Source organism: Mirounga angustirostris, unplaced genomic scaffold (assembly GCF_029215605.1).
Source record: "Mirounga angustirostris isolate CCGP_5_RB_7025 unplaced genomic scaffold, mMirAng1.0.hap1 SCAF_11, whole genome shotgun sequence".
Taxonomy (NCBI): Eukaryota; Metazoa; Chordata; class Mammalia; order Carnivora; family Phocidae; genus Mirounga; species Mirounga angustirostris.
The window spans coordinates 93,510,261-93,516,627 of NW_026991719.1; positions in this window are offsets into that span (position 1 = coordinate 93,510,261).

Here is a 6,367-nt window from a genome sequence, read left to right on the forward strand (position 1 = left end):
CATTCAACATCTATTTGAAAACAATTTTGTAATGCTATTGAAAAACACAATATATTACTTGACAACATGGAAAGGCATCCATTTTCTTTAACAGGAAACCCAATCTTGTATAGTTAACAATTCTCCCCTAATTATTCTATAATTATGATGTGATCTCAATTAAAAAAAAAAAAAAAAACACCAGGGCACCTGGGTGGCTCAGTCGTTAAGTGTCTGCCTTTGGCTCAAGTCATGATCCCAGGGTCCTGGGATTGAGCCCAGCATCAGGCTCTCTGCTCAGCGGGAAGCCTGCTTCTCCCTCTCCCACTCCCCCTGCTTGTGTTCCCTCTCTTGCTGGGTCTCTCTGTCAAATAAATGAATAAAATCTTTAAAAATAAAAAATAAATTAAAAGTACTTGGTTTAAAAAAAAATACCAATATGACTGAAGTGGAGAATAAAGCAAGCTAATTCCAAAATGTATAGGGAAAAACAAAGATGTAAGAAGAGCCAGGAATTTTCTGAAAAAGAAGACTAATGAGGGGGCAGTGCTGACTTAGCTCAATGGAAAGAAAAGAGAGTCCAGAAATAAACTCAACTACACATACACACTAATTTTGTCTGAATGTTTTTGTCCCCCCAAAATTAATGTTGAAATCCTAATGCTCAATGTGAAGATATATGAGGTGGGGCCTTTGGGAGATGCTTAGGCCTTAAAGGGGAGAGCCCACATGATTGGAATTAGTGCCCTTATGAAAGAGACCCACAGAGGTCCCTAGCCCCTTTCACCATGTGAGGATATTAGGGAAGTCTGCAATCTGGAAGAGAGCCCTCATTTGGCCATGCTCGTACACTGATCTTGGATTTCTAGCCTTCAGAACTATGAGAAATAAATTTCTGTTATTTACAAGCCACCCACTGTGTGGTCTTTTGTTATAGCAGCCTGAACAGACTAAGATATACACACACACAAATTAAATATATGGTAAATGTGGAAAGTGTCATTTTACATTGAGAGAAAATAGTTTGTTCACCGAATTGTGATGTAATTATTGGGTAACTTTCTGGAAAAAACTATAAACTTGAAAAATTATTTTTCTATACCCCATAATTCACATATAAGTTCCCTACTGAAATTCCCTTTATCTTTGATTGGCAATGCCCACTTTTCCTACGAAATTCAACTCAAACTCCCCCTCCCCTCTTCCCCTTTTTCCTCTTGCTGAGCAACTGGGATAGATCTAGGTAGGCATCCATGATGTAGAGGAGTAGAACTGTGGTGTTCAAGAGTGAGTTGGTAGAGGTGAAGGGGGGTGAAGAGGATACCCATGCAGTCAGAGTAACCTAGTATGGGGTGTCAGAACTCAAATAGAGTGAGAAAATGAGACCCACAAAGGTGGAGGGAGGAGTAGTATGAGATGTCAGAGTCTGATTAGTGTAAATAGAATGTCCATGCTAAGACCTATCCAGATATTGGCAGTCAGTGCCTAAGTGGAATTAGGAAGGCATCTGTACAGGGAAGCAGCTCAGTATCCAAATAGGAGGCTGGCCTGGTGTATAGAGTCATAGCTTGAGTGGGGAGAGGAAGAAATTTACAATGTGGCAGGCTGGCATGGAAAGTCAGAAGTTAAGCAAGACAAGAAGCACATCCATACATGGGGTGGGGCTGCCCTATGCGGTCAGTCAGAGACTGACTGGAGTAAGGAAGGTATCTGCACATGGCAGCGTCCAATGAGAAGAGTTAGAAAATAATGAGTACATATTTCTCTTATATTCTGGCTTCTAAATTCCATTTTCCACTGACAGGAATTGGGATTTCTTGGAGAAATAGTTAATTTCATGGCTAGGGCAGGAATAGTACAAATGGGCCCAGAATAATTGTACCAAAAGCATGGAATTGCTCAAAGAACGATGGAGACGTGTCAAAAGGACAGAGAAGCCAGCTTAAAAAGTTCCCATTGTCCAACACATCTGGAAACAACGTTAACACCAAAATAAATAATAGTGATGGATTATAATTCAGTGAATAAAAGAATAAACCACTAATTTAACAGATATAAATTAATTAAGTCTAAAGTTTGATGAGGAACAGAATATTTACATTCTTTAAAATACAAAATACTTATTACAAGGTGGGGAGAGAGTAACTTTACAGGGAAAAGCTTGATAGCAACCACTTTAATGAAGTTACCAAAGTGAATATCATCAATAATGGGACACACTGATATCATGCACTACCTGATAAAATGCAATGAGATGAACACAGCATTGTTTCTGTGATGTTTCTGTCAAAGATGTATGACATGAATCTAATCATGAGGAAAACCTCAGTGAACCAAAATTGAAGAGATTCCTACAAAATAAGTGCCTTCTGGTTTTGGCATCCAGGTAATACTGGCCTCAGAGAATGAGTTGGGCAATGTTTCTTCTCCATCTACGTTTAGAATGAGTTTGTGGAGAACTGACATGAATTCTTGTTTAAATATTTGGTAGAATTCACCAGTGAGGCCATCTGGACCTAGGCTGTTGTGTGGAGAAGTTTAAAAGTCACTAATTCTATCTCTTTTCTTTACTATTCAGATCTTTTATTTCCTCTTGAGTAAATTTCAGTCATTTGTGTCTTTCTAGGAAATTGTCCATTTCATCTAAGTTTTTTACTTTGTGGCATAATATTCCCTTATAAACATTTTTATTTCTCTAAGGTTAGTAGTAATTTCTTTTTCATTCCTAATTTTAATAATATGAATCTTCTCTCTCCCTTTTATCAATATAGCTAAAGGTTTGTCCATTTATTGATCTTTTCAAGTAGCCATGTTTTGGTTTATTGATTATCTGTTTTTCTATTCTCTATTTCATTTATTTTGCTCTAATTTGTATTACATACTATCTTCTGTTTACTTTGGGTTGAGTTTGCTCTCCTTTTCCAGTGTCTTTAGTGGAAGGTTACATTATTGATTTTTTTCTTCCTTTTTAATATATGAATTTGTAGCTATAAATTTCCTGCTAAACACTGCTTTGGCTGGATCCCATAAGTTAGGTATGTTGTGTTCTTTTTTTTCAGTCTTGATGTATTTTCTTTTACCTTTTTTTAAAAAAGATTTTATTTATTTATTTGAGAGACACAGCGAGAGAGGGAACACAAGCAGGGGGATTGGGAGAGGGAGAAGCAGACTCTCGGCTGAGCAGGGAGCGCCATGGGAGACTCGAGCCCAGGACCCTGGGGTCATGACCTGAGCTGAAGGCAGATGCTTAACAACTGAGCCACCCAGGGCACTCCCAGTATTGATGTATTTTCTACCTTCCCTTGTGATTCCTTCTTTGACCCACTGGTTATTTAGGAGTGTGTTATTTAATTTCCACATTTGTCTATTTCTAAATATTTATTTTTTATTATTTTCTAATTTCATTACTTTATAGTCAGAGAACATACCTCAAATGATTTAAATCCTTTAAAATTTGTTTTGTTTTATGTCCTAGCATATGGTGTATCCTGGATAATGTTCCATGTACTCTTAAGAAGAATGTGAATGCTGATGCTGTTGGATAAATTGCTCTATAGATGTGTTAGGCCTAGCAGGTTTATATTATGTTCAAGTTCTCTGTTTCCCAGTTGATCTTCTGCCTACTTGTTCTATCATTGGAAGTGAGTTATTGGGGTGCCTGGGTGGCTCAGTTGGTTAAGTGTCTGCCTTTGGCTCAGGTCATGATCTCAGGGTCCTGGGATTGAGCCCCAAGGTCCTGGGATCGATCACCACATCAGGCTCTGCGCTCAGTGGGGAATCTGCTTCTCCCTCTCCCCCTGCTTGTGCTTTCTCTCTCTCAAATAAATAAATATTTTTTAAAAAAGAAAGTGAGTTATTAAAGTGTAACTATTATTTCTGGGTTATCTATTTCTCCAATTCCTTCAGTTTTTTTCTCCATGTATTTTTGGACAGTCTTGTTACATGCATATATAATTGTTGTCTTCCAGATGGAGTCACTTTCATCATTATAAAATGTCTCTATCCCTAGTGACTTTTTTAAATTAAAATCCTTTTTGTCTGATATTAGTGTAGCCAATTCTGCTGTCTTTGGGTGATGCTTATGTGGTATATTTTTTCAGTCATTTCACTTAAAACCCTGTATCTTTAAGTCCAAAATCTGTCTCCTGTTTATAGTATATAGTTGGATCTTTTTTTAAAATCCAGTCTCAAAATGTCTGCTTCTTGCATAGATTAACTAATTCACAGTTTTATTGTTATTAATATGACTGGTTTCACAACTGTCATTTTACTTTATGTTTTTCCTATGATTCATGCTATTTTCTCATTCTTTTCCTCTTTATTGCCTTCATGTGTAAGTGAACATTTTTAGTGTAGTATTTCAATTATTTTAACAATTGTTCACTATTTTTAGAATTTATTTTCTTGGTTACACTAGGGCTTTCAGTATACATCTTAACTTCTCAGATCTACTTCAAATTTATACCAACTTAAGGACAGTGATAGGGAAATGTTACTCCTACCTATGTAGCTCTATTCTCCTCTGCCTTTTTGTATGATGTTTGCTCACCAGTAAAATCTGCATTTTTTTAAAGATTTTATTGATTTATTTTTGTGAGAGAGAGTGTGTGTGTGAAGGGGGGGAGGGACAGAGGGAGAAGCAGACGCCCCGCGGAGCAGGGAGCCTGATGCAGGACTCAATCCTAGGACACTGGAATCATGACCCGAGCCAAAGGCAGATGCTTAACCGAATAAGCCACCCAGGTGCCCCAAATCTGCATTTTTTGACAGCATCCATAAATGAACCTTTCCAGTCTCTATTCCAAATAAAGTCAACCCCTTTAGGGAGAGCTACCAACCTCTCTGTTCTTATGACCTGACTCTCCCCATATTTGAAGCTCTGTGCCACTGCTCCAGAGATGGGGCAGGAATTTTTACTCTTGCAGTACCACCCATTACAAGCAAGACTCTGGACTGCGGGGCAGGAGGGGAAGGGGAATCTCTGGTCTTCTTATTTGTCCCTTCCAGCATAGGACCTCAGCCCTACATGGAAGCTGGGGTAAAAGATTACTGGAACTGAGTATTCTCAGCTTGCTGTGCCTGGGAATGGGAGCTAGGTGGAGGGGGGAGCCTCAAACATCCCTTGCCAAGGACAGAGCTTCTGCAACACAGAACTGGGAAGGATAAGTAATGCTGGTAGCCAACCCCTCCTGGGGAGAAATCATAGTCATAAACTGGGATATAGATGTTTTTATGGTACAGCCTGAGCAGTCTAATCAGAACTGATGCTGGCTCTCAGGAGTGGAAATATAATTAACAGGCACAGTGAAGAATAAAATATGGGGCTCCTCCTTCAAAACTCATTAGGAATTTCAAGATGGTGACAGCAGATCATTAAATCGTGTTTGAGGCCCTCCCAAGCCCCCAAGCATAGGGACCTGTTAATTGCACAGGGCATATACTCATGAAGTCATCCTCACTCATTTTTGCCCTAGAGTAGGATCCTGGAGAACTCCTGCTATGAAAGGTGGTATTTATTTATTTTATTTATTTATTTTTAATATTTTATTTATTTGACAGAGAGAGACACAGCGAGAGAGGGAACAGAAGCAGAGGGAGTGGGAGAGGGAGAAGCAGGCTTCCCGCCGAGCAGGGAGCCTGATGCGGGGCTCGATCCCAGGACCCTGGGATCATGACCTGAGCCAAAGGCAGCCGCTTAACTGACTGAGGCACCCAGGCACCCCGAAAGGTGGTATTTAAAGGTTATTAAAGGTGTTTCTGGGAGGTCCTAGGGGAGAGGCTTCTAAGTGAGATCACAGGGCAGCCCTCGGTGACAGGAGTCAGATGGGAGAGAGGAGGGATGTGACTTAGGGTTCTGTCTGTATACCAAGCATTTGGGAAATATTTGGTATCTTAAAATTCTATCAGAATGCCAAAAAAAAAAAAAAAGGACTTTAAAAAATTCAATTTCAGAAAATTTGGAGTCACATTACTGAAAGGTTAATAAATCTATATAGCTAGCAGGCCAGGAGTTCCAGGGGTCCTTTTGCAAGGACTTTTTGTCCTTTTGTAAAGATTTGTTGTCATTTTATTGTCATATCCAGTTTATTAGGGCAATTCTGACAGGGACTTCTAGGTTTATGGAAGGAATTCCAGAAATCTTTTGATTAGTAGAACTTGTTATGCAGCTCTGAAGAGAGGAATTGAAATACTAGTTCCCCTAGACCCACTCATGTGGTTGACTGCCATTTCCCTGTCTAGCCTTGACCTTTTCCCTCCACATTCCTCCTTCTTCCCCAATACCTCAAAAACATCTTCAGCAAGACCTGGTTTGTGACTAATTTGCTAATCATATTATATATTACCATGGGGCTTTTAATGTTTAACAAGGATAGGTCTACTTAGGGAA